Source organism: Oxyura jamaicensis, chromosome 12 (assembly GCF_011077185.1).
Source record: "Oxyura jamaicensis isolate SHBP4307 breed ruddy duck chromosome 12, BPBGC_Ojam_1.0, whole genome shotgun sequence".
NCBI lineage: Eukaryota > Metazoa > Chordata > Aves > Anseriformes > Anatidae > Oxyura > Oxyura jamaicensis.
In genome coordinates this window covers 17,384,882-17,398,356 of record NC_048904.1, presented here as the reverse complement: position 1 = coordinate 17,398,356, position 13,475 = coordinate 17,384,882, and the positions used below count along the sequence as shown (strand labels likewise).

The 13,475-nt window shown below is 54.6% G+C and overlaps 1 protein-coding gene across 14 annotated transcripts in view; it reads left to right on the top strand.

The window, feature by feature from the left end:
• Positions 1–13,475, top strand: part of FOXP1 (forkhead box P1) — a 365,602-nt gene that overhangs the window by 268,563 nt on the left and 83,564 nt on the right. The window contains exon 1 of one of the 14 annotated variants that reach the window (XM_035338136.1): positions 11,088–11,234. The exons of 12 other annotated variants lie outside the window; for them this stretch is intronic. The gene's annotated coding sequence lies outside the window, so the exon portion shown is untranslated. Of the gene's footprint in view, positions 1–11,087; positions 11,235–13,305; positions 13,453–13,475 lie in introns of those variants that run through there. One more of the 14 variants, XM_035338137.1, reaches the window with a different exon arrangement.

The following is a 13,475-nucleotide window of genomic DNA, read 5'->3' as shown; positions in this document are numbered from 1 at the left end:
GAAAAACAAAACCAAACCAAAAAACACTTTTGGTTTTTAACTTTGATTCTGCTGAAAAAAGCAAGAAGAAAAAGCCATGAGCAGCCTTATGCCTGGGATGGGATGATACAGCAACCGTGGGGGCACTTCTTATTTCTGCTTGCTTTCTCCACACGCCTGTAGGATGCCCATTCTTTCGCTTCGGCGCTTTGCCACCGGAGTGCTTCAATTTGCAAACGCCAGGAAATTGAATTTCCCAACGTGCCTCTCAAGCCAGAGCACTGAGAGCAGCAGAGGTGCTGCGGATGGCTGACGTGTGAGCAGTTCAGGCTGCAGCAATGGGTACGGGGCCGTGCTGGGGTGCAGGAGAGGAGGGATAGTTGCCCGTGTTCTCGCGGGGACCTGGCTGGCAGCGCATTGTCTGCGGGCAGGTTAGGAGGGAATGGGAAATGAAGCGGGGTGGGGATCCGGCAGGCTCTCCTGGCGGCGACTGCTGCACTCAGCGAAGCACCCGCAGCTCCCAAACCACCCAGGCATGCCCACAGCACCCCCGTTTTGTAATACCGTCAGGTCTGGGACCAGTCACTTGCATTTTGAGGTCATTCTGCTGCTGTCCCCGGAGTGATGTGTGCCCTCGGGTCCGAGCGTTCAGCCCAGCATCCGTGAGAAGCCCCCGATGAGTGGCTGAATAGTTCAGAGCTGCACATGCTAAAGATAGAAATATTTTTTAAAAAAATCACTCCTCCCCCAAAATCTCCCTGTATTTTTTTAATCTCGCCTATGTACAGGAAAAGAAACGAGAAGAAATCCCAGCTCTGCATTGTTAGTGTATGTCACGAGCCAGATTGTACTACAGAGCACACTGATGGCTCTTCCCCTGAGGTATGGAAAGATCTATGTGTGCTAAGCAGGTGTTTTCATTTGTTTAATTGGAGCTGAGTTTAGCACAATATTACAGATAAATGAATTACACATGTTCAGGAATTCATCGAAAGGGATCGTTGTTTTGCTCAGACGCTTGTCTTCAGATCCGGGTTCGCACAGATAGCGTGCTGGCAAACACGGACGGGGCCCTGCTAAAAAAATGCTAAAAGCGTGCATACGTGGGGAAAGCGGGAAGTCTGGTTGCTAAAACAGCAATGACTATTTTGTCTTTGTTTAAACCGTAACGCTTACAATTTTGGGAGGTTCCTGTTCTGATCAAGGGAAAAAAAAAACCCGGTGCCTGTGTCAGGCACGGTTGGCATCGCTGGGGATGCCAGGGGATGGTCCCCAGGCTCTGGGGTGTGTGGCGCTGAGATCGGAGGGATGTGGAGGGTGGTAGCCGTGCCGCGTCTCCCAGTACCGACAAGACTGGAGCTTTCCCCCAAAAACATCAGAGCTCCGGCCCAACGCAGCGCACGTGGGAGCCCACGGGGCAGTTTGGAGGTGCTGCCTTTCAAGGGACAAGCAAAGCTGGTCACTTGTTCCAGCCTCCCTCGTGGCTTTGAGTAGTCCCGCCCTTGGCCAGCTTCCAAATGGGTAATTACACTGAACTTACCCAAATTTCCTCTGCAGACTCCATTGTAAACTATTTTCTCGCTCTCCCCTGGCAGTGTTGTGTATAACGGTGCTGCGCAGCATTAAACAACTGTCACACACAGCTCCAGAGGCTGTTGGGTTTCAGGCACAGAAAGTAAAAGGTCGTAGCAGAACTCGTGCTGAATTTTGGAGGAAGTATTGACTGCGCTTTTTCAGTTGATCAAGTGCCTTGGAGCAAGCTTTTGGATTGAAGGTGGGGTTGGTGTGTATGCTACTAGCAGAAGGTGCCAGCATTTCACACGGGTTGTGGAAAGCGACTCTTTTAGGGACAACCTCTCATGGAAGTCGCCTCCTTCAAGCCTTCCGATGGCGGAAATCCAGGCTGGTTAGCTGCCTGCCTCATTCATCCAGGAGTCTGTTAACACGAGCCTCGTGTACCGCATCCCTCCTGCCGGCTTTCCCCCAGCCATGCCCGATCCCTCTCCCCATGGGCAGAACAGGAGGGTCCCCTGTGGCACCAAGTGCCTTCCCTACCCCGACGTAAAGGCTGGCGGCCCTCGCCCACACCTGCACGAAGCGGCGCCCGCGTCCCGCTGCGGGATGGGACCAGGAGGAGGCTCTCAGCACAGCACTCCCCGCGTAACCCCGTCCGGAGAGCGCCGCAGCATCCCCTGCCCACCCAGCAGCGGGTCTCTGAAGGGAGCCAAAGGCACGTGGGGAGGTGGGGGGTGACCTGGGAAGTGCTGCTGTGTCCTCCAGGTTAAATGTGCCCACCGCAGGAGATCACGGAGGGGTGAGAGCGGGTTGGAAGCTTTTTAATCTGTTACTTGTGTGGGTCTTTTCCCGCTGCACGCCTCGGTATGTGGCTGTTGTACGAGAGGTTCCTGGGAATTCGTGTGCGTCCAAACCCAGCAGCGATCTCGGAGGAGTTGTGGTGGCACAATCTATAAACTCCTGGTTACACATATAGCTGAGCAAATAGCTTGAAATTTCTTTACACTCTTTGTTCACAAATGTATATTAAAACGTGCCCGTCCCACATGCGCACGCACACCCCCACCCTTTTCCTTCCTTCCTTCCTCGTTTTACACCCACTTCCATCAAGGCTTTGGCTCGTGGCATCCTTCCTCACCCAGGGAGCCGTGACCAGGGCTCCCTGCGGGGCCACTGGCCGAACTGCTCCTCCTTGCCATCATCCCCTGCCCCGTGTCCCGTGGCCGGAGCTGTCACCGGGGTCTGGATTTCCCCGGTGATGTGCAGCCCGTTGGGGAGGCTGCTTCTGCTGCTTCGAGCGCTTTAATGAGATGCAAATTGTTTGTGATGCTGCCTTATTAAATGTATTGTAATTTTAAAATCATTTGCTTGTTAATTGTATTTAAATAGCTGCCACTTAGACAAGCAGAAAGTTGCCAGAAAGATAAATGATTTTCTCTTTTTGCTGCGTTGGGAAGCGGCCCCGCTGACCTGGGTGGGCTGCTCGGACACCGCGCCGCCGGGGGGCACTTCCCGGGCAGGAGCGTGCCGGGGGCTCTGCCCTCACCCCTTCACAGGAGGAAGAAGCACTCCCGGCGTTACGTCCGCTCTGAAACCTCGGTGCCTTGACAAGGTAACGCAGGGAGGGTTGGGAGGCGTGTACCGAGGTAGCTTGTCCCTTGCTTCGGCCAAGCCACGTCATGGGATGGGTGCTGCGGGTGCTCTGGGTGCTGCTGCTCAGAGACAGGCGGTGCTGTGAGGCTGCCCCGTGCTGCTCCTGCCCCGTCTGCTGCTCCTGTCACCGTCTGCAGCACCTTCAAGGCTTTGTCCTGCCAGAATCCAAGGCCAGCTTTCTCCTGGCTCCGGCTGAGCAGCGTCAGGTCCCTGCTGAGCTCCGAGTTCAGCCGGGCTTAAAGCTGGTTTTGATCCTAGGTGGTTGCTAGCTTTGGCGTGGAGCAAGCTCCGTGGTGTCGGCCGTATTTTTGTTGTATTTCAAATGTTGTCCTGGAAAATGAAAAGCAATGTTTCCGTACCGGGTCGCGCTGCCTCCTCAGCGGACTCGAGGGCCCCACCCGGCCTTTCCCAGCTCGTCCGTGTCAGCACCGGACCCTGGCTCCCTTTCTGCCTTGCTTTTCCAGAGACAAATCGTGCTCCCTTTGTTTTCCTTCTGCATCCTTGTTGTGTGGCAGGATCAGTAATAATAGTTAATAATTAGCAGTTCAATAGCACTCTTCACCTTCCAGGCAATTTTAGGCATTAAATCACGGCCGCTCTGCTGGCAGGCTTGCAATATTGACTTGTTACTTCACCAGTGTCACAGAGGCAGCAAAAGCTGCGTTTTTATGGAGGCCAAAACGGGGTCATTTTGTTTTTTTTCTTAAGCACAAAATTGGCAAAAAACGAAATTTTCTCCTAGGCTGACACTTTGTTTGCCAAATTTCAGCATAGAGCCAATTTTTAAAGCTGAGTAATAAACACCTGAGAAGTTCTGGTTTCTAATGGCAGTGCTGAAAAGCCATTAAATGAATGGCTCCGCTATAACACAAGAAAACCCTCTTAAAACTGCTGAAAAACCCGTAAAAGCTGGACGGAGGCTTCGCGAACGCCAGCCTCGCCTCCGAGCCTGGCGCTGGGATGCGAAGGAAACCCGCGGGGAGCGGGTGGCTGATGACAAAGGGGATCTCTTTTAGTCCCCTTCCTCGGTGAGCGGTGGAGCAAGGGCTGGGAGCTGAGGTTTTGGTACCTTCCAGCCTTCTCCGTGGGCAGGGACGGTGAGGGGAGGTAGGACAGCCGTGGCACGTGGGGACAGGCAAAGGTGGAGCATGGGGGACAGCAGGAAGGCTGGGGTTTGCAGGAGGAGCGACGGAGATGTAGCTCCGGGGTACCGGAGAGCAGAATCTGGGGCAAGGCCAGGAGGGAAGGCCTGGAGGAAAGGAGGAACCGAGCGACGCCTCTGGGCACGGGGGCCAAAGGGCAGCCTCGGGGCACCCGGCGTGCTGGGGAGGAAGCGGGGCCGGGCGCAGCAGCAGCAGCCAGCCCGGCTCTGCGGGGCACGCGGTGGCCACGCCGTCTCGAGGGAGCAGCGCTCGGCAAGGTGGCAGGAAGCCCCGGCAAAGCCCCGCTCGCCTTGCTTTCTTCTCGGCTCGGAGGGCGTTATTTCTGCACGGATTGGAGAGGAAGCGAGGGCAGCGCCGCTTCCTTTCCTCCGCGACCTGCCCTGTGTAGCGGCCAAGCCCCGTGGCTCGCTGGTGGCACGGCCCCGAGGGGTGTCCTGTGTGCTGATGGCCCTGGGGCAGCCTCGGTGTCCCCGGGGCCGTGCCCAGCCTGTGCCACCTTGGGCCCTTCCCGCTTACCAGCTCGGGCTCTGCTGCGAAGCAGAGCAGCACGGGCAGCGTAGCAAACCAGCAAATTGACCAGTGAAAGAAATGGGTAAATGAAGGGAGCAGCTATTCATGTGCCAAGCCAAGATGTATAATTATACCCTAGGACTTTTCCAAACTAATACATGTTAAAGGTGTAAACCTATTAAAGGAGAGATTTTTCTGTACGGGGAACTTATGTAGATAGAAGGATTTACACTGTATTTTATTCTTGTATTATAAGGTATAAGGGACGTTTGAGCAAATCCAGTCATTCCTATTATTACAGTATCATACGTTTTTCATACCGTTTTATGTGGTTCTTCAAAAACTTTGGCACTAATTCTCTTTATATTGTTAGGAATTTTCTTTTTAAAACAGAATTCTTTTTCTCAAATAGTTAATTAGATTTTGAACTTCAAATACAGTACTTTTTTTTTTTTTTTCCTCCCAAGAATAAGGGTGTTAGATCCATTGTGCTGGCCAAATTACAGTTTGGATAGTTACATTCTCTCTGCTTAATCACCCTGCAATTCCATTTGAGTGAAGGATTTGGTGCCTCAGGTGTCCCGCATTCCTTCGCAGCCCCGCGCGCAGCCGCTGCCATCAGCCACCCCAGAAGTGGCCACGTTCAGTGCCAGCGCATTGTTGTCCCCATACCCGGCACAAATGGCATAGCTTTGCTCGCAGAGATGGATTTTTGGGGAATCGCTTTCTCTTCCTATGCAAATGCAAATCTGTTTGCAGGGACCCCAGACAAATTCCTCTCTTCGCTGGGGCTCGTGAACCCGGCCATGTCCCTCCTGGCTCGGGTAGTCGCTGCTTTGCAGCCTCATCCTTCTTCTTGTGGCTCGAGGGGAGAAAGGGAGAGCCCTGTCTTTGGGTATTGGTGATTTGGGAATAGGTGATGGATCGCTGTGCCAGGTGTTTCAGGAGGTCTCCAGTCCCATATGGCAACCAGCAGTCATCTTGAGGGCCTTCTCTGCCTGCCTCTGCCCCACCAAGTCCTCCTGGTTTTAATGCTGTTCACCAGCTTTGGAAATCTCGTTATTCTGCTGGGTTTGGGTGTTTGGATTCCCTGCGTGCGGTGATGCAGCAAGGGGACGCGCCGGCACTCTGCGGGGAGCAGCGAGGTCCCAGCTCCGCTTCCAGGCTCTTCCCCTGCGTGGTGCCACCAGGGCTGCGGTTTCTGCGTGCTCCTGTCCAACCACCAGGGCTGGTGCCTGAACTCCTCTGCAGCAAGCAGTTCTTGGTCGGGTGCCTCTACAAATTAACTGTTTTCTTCTTTGAAGAAAAGATGAGCAAAAGCTCTTCCCTTAGCTGCCTTCTTTAATTTATATATGTATCTTTTAATGTTGGAGGAAAACTTGGACTACGAGCCAGCTAAATACACTGTCACGAAACCTCGGGGACCACTGAAGGGAGCACAGTGGCCCATTGCTGCTAAGGAGGTGTTTTATTGGAAATCCGCCGCCGTGCGTTCCCAGCAGAGGCAGTGAAGAACGGCAAGATGCCCGACGGTGCTCCGGGTTACTCTCACCGAGAGGCTGGAATACACGGTTTGGCACTGCTAGGCTGCGCGTGAGCGCGCTGTGCAAAGGGCCGACGGGCGCGTAAAAGGGCCCCTACTTCATCAGACCCATGGTAATGCAAGGCCGCGGCAGCACAGGGGTGCGCGTGGGCCCTGCTATGGGGCTGGCATTGCAGATGTTGTCTTGTGGCGGCTGTCGGAGGAGGCGCAGAAGCACCCCATTCCCTGGCTGTGGGGCCAGGCAGCACACGTGTCCCCTCCTGTCACCCACCGTCCCTGCCCAGCCCGGGGAGGGCGCCCTGGGAGCGCAGGGGACGATGCGTTTGGCATGGCCAGGAGCCGACGAGTTAAAGCTCCACGGGCAGAGGTGCGTGATTGACGTTTGTTTTGTTGATGTTTCATTCTGTTTCTTTTCTTACCATGGCAACTTTAACATCAGGACAAAACACCTACTTTTCCTCTTGGAGCCGTAACCGTTGTCATGCCCAGCAGGTTATTTTGGTATACAGCGGTTGCTCTTTTAAAGCAGAGGTGTTGCCGTCTCCTACCAGGTAGCACCTCCAGTATTTCCTCTCCTCGGAAGGCATCTGTGGTTTTCACTGGGTGAGCACTGTGTTTCAACCCGTGGCAAAAAAATGGAGTTTTAATGGAACCTGCGGCATTTCCTCCACCGTACGTGACATAAAGGCTATCTCACGTAATTAAGGAAAGTAACAGAGAACAGTTAGCGGTGATTGCCTTTCAATATACTGTGTACTTTGGGGCACAAAAATAATTTATGAATAATGCCCATGCGTACTTGGAACAATTTGCAGACTGTGCCGTGAGTGATGCAGACCTGCTGGTAGAAGAGTGTGCTAATAAATTTTACTTTGTGGCGGAAACAAGAGATTACAGTTTATTAGGAAAGGAGATGGCAATTTATTAAGATCAATCAAATACGAATGCAGAGCGAAAATGTTGCCGTTCTTATTTATTTATTTATCTGGAAGCATGGGGGGGTGCAATTATATAAAATTTGTTGTTTACCTGCGATGTTTGATTCATTATTAATATTTTTATGCTTAGAGGGAACCATAATTTTTGCAGAAATGTCTTCCATAACTCGTGCACAATCATATTCATAACTCACCTGAATGTTGACACATCCTGCTGTGTATATATAAATTAACTAGTAACACTGGCATTATAAAATGATGCATTAAATGAAGATGTGAATGGTAATTTAAAGCATGCCATGAAGTGAAATTTAAACCATTGTACGATGCTGAGGGGATTTAAAGAGCCTGCTTCGTGCAGGCTTTGCAGGGCAAGAAGGAAAATGACAGTTCCACATGAAAAAGAAGTGCAACAGACACCAACATTACTGAAATGTTAATTGCTTTGGTGTTCTCTTCTGGCAGAGACACCGGCAGCCTAAAATTCACTTTGCTGCCTGAAAATACTTTACCATGAGGGTGGTAGCTAGGATTAATAAAACCGACCCAAAAAAATGTTTACTTAGTACTTTTTCTCAGCACTTTGTGGATAATAAGTTTCACTGCTTCCTGTTTAGTCAGTTGTTTTCCCCATTTGTTTTCGTAGGGCTTTCAAACAGCAGCAAGGGAAAATGCAGCAGTCTCAAAACAGGAAAATGTGATTTAACCCCACAAAAATGGGCCTGGGGATCCAGCAGTGGGAATAGGATCCGAGACGCCTTTTTCCCTTGTAACTGCAAACAGCAGCTGGCTTTCAAACCGGCCGCCCCTCCCTGCCTGCGCTTGCAGCCCGCGTGCAGTTCCGCGGGGATGGGTGCCGGAGGCAGCCTGCGAAGGAGGCGTGCACGGAGGCAGCGGCACAGCACAGCCATTTATTTCTTCTGCCATGCTCATCTTCGGCAGCAGTCCTACCCTGCTGCGCTGGCTTGGACCTCGGAGCCTCGTATCCATGCCATACATCAGTGATTTTTTTTTTTACCTAGGTGTTGATGCTGCCACTTAACTCGAATCAGATCTTGCAGAGCCAAGTAGCCGCCACGCTCCTGCCCTGGTATTTTTAATTTGGTGGTGGATGTCTTCTGTTTTGAACATCCCTGTCAGATCTGATTGTCTCTGTGATGGCTCCCCATAATTGAATGGAATTAAAGTGGGAGTTTATGGTCCTTCTTGGTCTTTTAAAGTATTTTGCTGGCTGAGAACTGCGTTATATTTCATGGTGACCCTACTTAGCGAGTGCTACCATCCTCGTTACTAAGGGAATAGACCGAAGTTTTTAGCCCACAGCAGATGTTGGCTGAGCTTGCAGGTAAGAAGCTTTTATATGAAAGGGCATAAAATGCTTTAAAAATACTGCTTGCAGACTCTGTGGCCAGCATTCAGTGCTTAGGCAGCACCTTTCAGCTTCCGAGTGTTTTGCAAATATTGGCCTAGAGAAGATCCCGAAATGAGCAGCATGATCCCCGTTTTGCAGGTGGGGAGGAGGCCGTCGCCTGCCTTTGAGATGGCGAGCGTGCGGGCAGCGCTTGGACAGGGATGTTGCAAGCAGTTCTCAGAAAGCAGGGCCCGCAGGACAGAGCGGCCGTTTCGGAAAACAAACGCCCCGGGGACTCGCCCAAGGCTGGGGAGCGCTGGCGGTGCCAGAGCCGGGGCCGTGCTTCTGCTCCTCTCTGGCAGCGCCGTGTCACGCTGCTCTCTGTCCTGGGAAGGGGAACAAGTGCCTAGAGCAGCGTCGTGAGCTTCGTGCGGCCCCTTGGTGGTTAGAAATGTCCCAAGGCGGAGCTCCGTCCGCAGGCACGCGGTCGGTCGGCGATGAGGGCAGAAGGAGGGCGCTGGCTTTTTGTGCTGCGGGCAGCGAGAGGGCCGTGCCGAGGAAAAGCAAACAGCTCAGCAGCTTTCTGGGCCGGTGGGCGGCGTGGCCACAGGGCTGCCCTTCGCACCCAGACCAGGAGGCAGGAGGTGGTCCGCGGGAGATGCCACCAAAAAGTGCAAGCCCGCGTATTGGTGATGCAGCCAGGGTTGCTTGGGATTACTTTGAAGTCCGGGACAGGAGGGATTCTCTTAGCGCAAGCAGTAATTATTACGAGCTCGTGGCATGCGTTACCGGTTTGTGCTATTATTAAACGTCCCGAGTGTTGGAGGGCGTGCGTGTTTGTTTGCTTCCCGCGCGCCCACGTAATGCACACGCAGGGCCGTGCCGCCCGTGCCCTCTGCCTGCTGACCTGCTGGGGGCCGCTTCGAGGGGCCGGCGTGTCTGATTCATCAGGGCCGTTTCTGGCAGATTTAGGGTCTTGGAAAAGATGCCCTTAGTCCCTTATTAAATATTCATAAGAGGGTGGGGTCACATTTTTGTGACCTGAAAAAAATCCCATTAATAAATTTGTTATCTGACACGAAAACACTTTAGGGTGGAAAGCAATCCGCATCGCATGCCATTTACCATCGGATCACAAGTTGTCAGTAAATTGGGTCCTTTGTCTTCGCTTCTTGTGCGGCTCTTTAGCGGCATAACTAATGGGGCTATTGTCTCTCAGCCCCTGACTCCCGCAAATAACCCACGCGCCTGCCTGGGGAACGTGGTGGCTTCGGGCTCCTCAGCTGCATGCGTGCGAAGGAACCGTCGGCACCACTCGTGTGCTCGGACAGCGGGGGAAAATGCCAAGCCCAAAGTGAAATCGCGGGAGGGAAGCGCTACCTGCGGTACAGCGGACGGCGCAGGAGCTTTTTGGGCAAGAGAAGAGCAGTTGCGTGGCTTGGAGACAGCACAACGGCAGGTTTTGTGTACGTGTCGAATTCTGGGGGACCCAAAAAGTGTTTGATGGGGCCTGAGCAAGCTGGTTGTGTGCGACGCCGCACCGCCAGCCCATGGTGCTGAGGTGCTGCGGGCCCAGGCCTTGCCCAGCGCCACGCTCGAGGCTTTGGCTGCCTCAGAGGCAGGAAGCGGGGCTGCGAGGGGCTGTGAGGGGCTCTGTGGGGTGTATGGGGCTGCATGGGGCTGCGTGGGGCTCTGTGGGGCAGGGGGCTTCATCCCGGGTGGGCTTTGAGCATCCTGGTGCCCTGGGATTGACTCCCCTCTGCTTTGCTAGGGAAGAGGGGGAAAAGATGTTCTTGTGTGCAGGCCGGGCACAGCAGCCGGGCTTGGTGTGGGCTCCTGACAGAGGCTTCCTGACGTTTTATCTTACTTTGTTTATTTTCTTTTATTTTACTTTATTTTATTTTACTTCATTTTATTTTATTTTGCTTTATTTTGTTTTACTTTATTTTATTTTACCTTATCTTATTATCTTACATTTTACTTCACTTTATTTCATTTCATCCTATTTTGTTCCGTTTCACTTCATTCTCTTTCCCTTCCCGCTCTTACAACCCTGCCTCGCTCGAGCCCCCGGAGGCAGAGCGGGTGGCAGGAGGCGCGCAGCTGCCCGAGGGGCGGCCAAGGCACTTTGCGGAGCGAGCCCAAAGTTGCGGGGCTGCCCCGCGGAGCTCCCTGCGGGCTCCGTGCTCCCCAGCAGATCTAACAGCGGGGGGGACGGGGGGGACTGCTCAACACTCGGGCGAGCGGGAGTGCAGCGGGGGAGAGGAGGAGGAGGCGGAGGAGGAGGAGGAAGGCCGCGCCCGGGGGTGCCCCGTTCCGGGGCGGGCTGTGCGCGGCGGCGGCGCAGGGCGGGGCGGGGCGGCTGCCTGCCTCCTGCCTGCCTCCCTCCCTTCCCTGCCTGCCTGCCTCCCGCCTGCCCTCCCTGCCGCCTCCCTCCCTGCCCGCCCGCCGGGGCTCCGCGGCGCCAGCCCGCGAGCAGGGCCCGCCGCCGCCGCTCCTCCCGCGGAGCCTCCGCGCCGCTCCGCCCGCTCCATGGCCCGCCGCGCCCCGCGCCGCCCGCCGCCGCCGCCGCCTCAGCCCAGGTGGGTGCCCCGGGGCCGGGGGGGACGGGACCGGGGGGGGGACGGGACGGACCGAAACTCGCGGAAAAGAGCGCGGAAAGCCGGCCCCAGCCTGCGCGACCGGCTCCCGGCTCGACTTCCCGGCTCGTCCCTGCTGTCGTGACAGCTCCGCTCGCGACAGCGGCGGGGCTCGGGGCGCTCCCCGCCGCCCTTCAGCCGGCCCCGCAGCGCGGCGGCCGCGTGTGGCGGCGGTCGGGGCGCTTTTTTGAACGAAAACAAGTTTGGTGGCAGGAAACGTGAATCACCCGCGGTGACTAAGGGTTGTTTACGAAAACGGAACGGCCGGCTTCGGGCCGCCGAGCGCGGCGGGTTGCCGAAGTTTATTTCTAATATTAAAAAAAGTGACTTGAGCGGGCTGCTCGCCGCCTTTCGTTAAAAGCGAAACGTGGAAACCCTCCGGGGCCGGCTGGGAGCCGCTTCCCCTGCCTTCGTGCCGCCGGGCCCGATCCTGGAGCGGGCTGTGGCGCCCCGAGCACCCCACAGGGACCCTCAGAGCGCCCCTGGGGTGTCCCAAGGGCCCGGCAGGCCGCCTCCTGCCCGCGCCCCTCAGCGCGCGGCCCGGCCTGAAGCGCCCATCGCTGTGAGGATGTGCCACCAGAGCGTGTCCCCGCCAGGGAAGGGGCAGATTTTGCGGGGTGACCCCGCAGGTGGCCCCCTCCCATCTGCCAGCCCACCAGAGGGCCGCTCTCAGGGGGCTCGAATCGAGCTCCTGCGACAGCTGCCCCAAAACGTCACTGGGGAGGCCGCGGGGATGGACCCCAAATCCTGGCCAGACAGAGGAGCTGCCTCGGCCTAGAGCGTGGCGGAGCTGAACTGCAAACTGATTGGCCTGACACTTTATAATCAAAGTTGATTTATTGTTCATTAGTAGTGCATTAGCCCTTTCAGGCAAGACAGTTATTTGTGTAGTGGCCTGTCAAACAAAAGACCGCTAGCACCTGTCATTTCTAAACCATGAGATAAGCGAGCAGATATTAAGATAACGTGAACAGAAGTACCCCAGAACGAGGTAAAGTTCTCACAGTTTCCCTGTCAGAGGCATCACTGCGTGTGCTGGCCGCATTTCGGGGGGCAGGCGAGGCTGCTGAGCCCCCCAGGCCTTGCCGAAGCCCCCGGCCTGCCCGCGGGGTCGGGAGCCCAGATTTGTCGCCCCAGCCTGATTGGGGTTTTTGGTTGGGATCTTAGCACAAGAGCAAGCTCAAAGCACTTCTTGTGTTTTTGTCCCCGACTCCTTCCTCCGCTTCCCAGCGGGCAGATGTCACGCAATGATGCTCTCGCTGGCAGGGGTTAATTATATGAAAACTTGATGACATCACGGCAGAGCTGTGAGAATGTCAAAATACATCTGCTGCCGTATTCAGACATATTGCTCTCCGCTCGCTCCCCCTATATCAGCTCCCCTCCCTTCCCAAAAGGGAATGATCGCATGACATAAAACAGAAAACAACACAAGTGTCAAAAGAAAACAAAATTAGTGAACTTTTGTCTGCCACCATAGAAACGAGGATTAACTTATGTTATTCCAGAGCGTGGAATGGAGACTATCTGCATGAGGATATATCGTGTATTGTCTTTTGCGAATTTTCATTTGACAGGGATTTTGGAGGCTGTGATCTTAATTAAATCTCAACTGACTCAAATAATGCATCTAAAGGCACGCAGCGTTGCGTAACCTTGCTGAGTTGGTAAACCATAAATCATCGGAAAGCTTACGATAGGAAGGGCCGCTTTGAAATTTTTTGTTTGCTACAGTTGTTATTTTTTTCCTCTTGTTTAACATACACTTTGCTGTGCCACTGTGCCCTCCCTTTTTTAGGCAGCATAATTCCTGCTTTAAAAAAAAAAAAAAGGATGAGCTCCGAGACGTGCTCTGACCAGTCACTCAGCCGAACTAGAGAGAAGTCATAAATAAAATGGAATTGACAGGGGAGAAATGAAATAGCAGCGTGGGCTTCCTGGGGAGCTGGCTGCTCGCAGGGAGCCGGGGGCGTCGCGGCTTGCTCCGGCTGCTGGTCCCCGGCGCGCTCGGGAGGCGTGCGTGGCTCCGCGCCCCCGGCGGAAACCCGCGCGGCGGTGTGAGCGGCGTGAGCGGGCAGCGCCAGGAGCCGTCACCTGCCGGCCCCGGGTGGTAATGGGTCACAGATGGATTCTCGCGCTAATGGACGGCGGGCTTTGACGTGTACGCAAGTTGAGTTGGTTCGA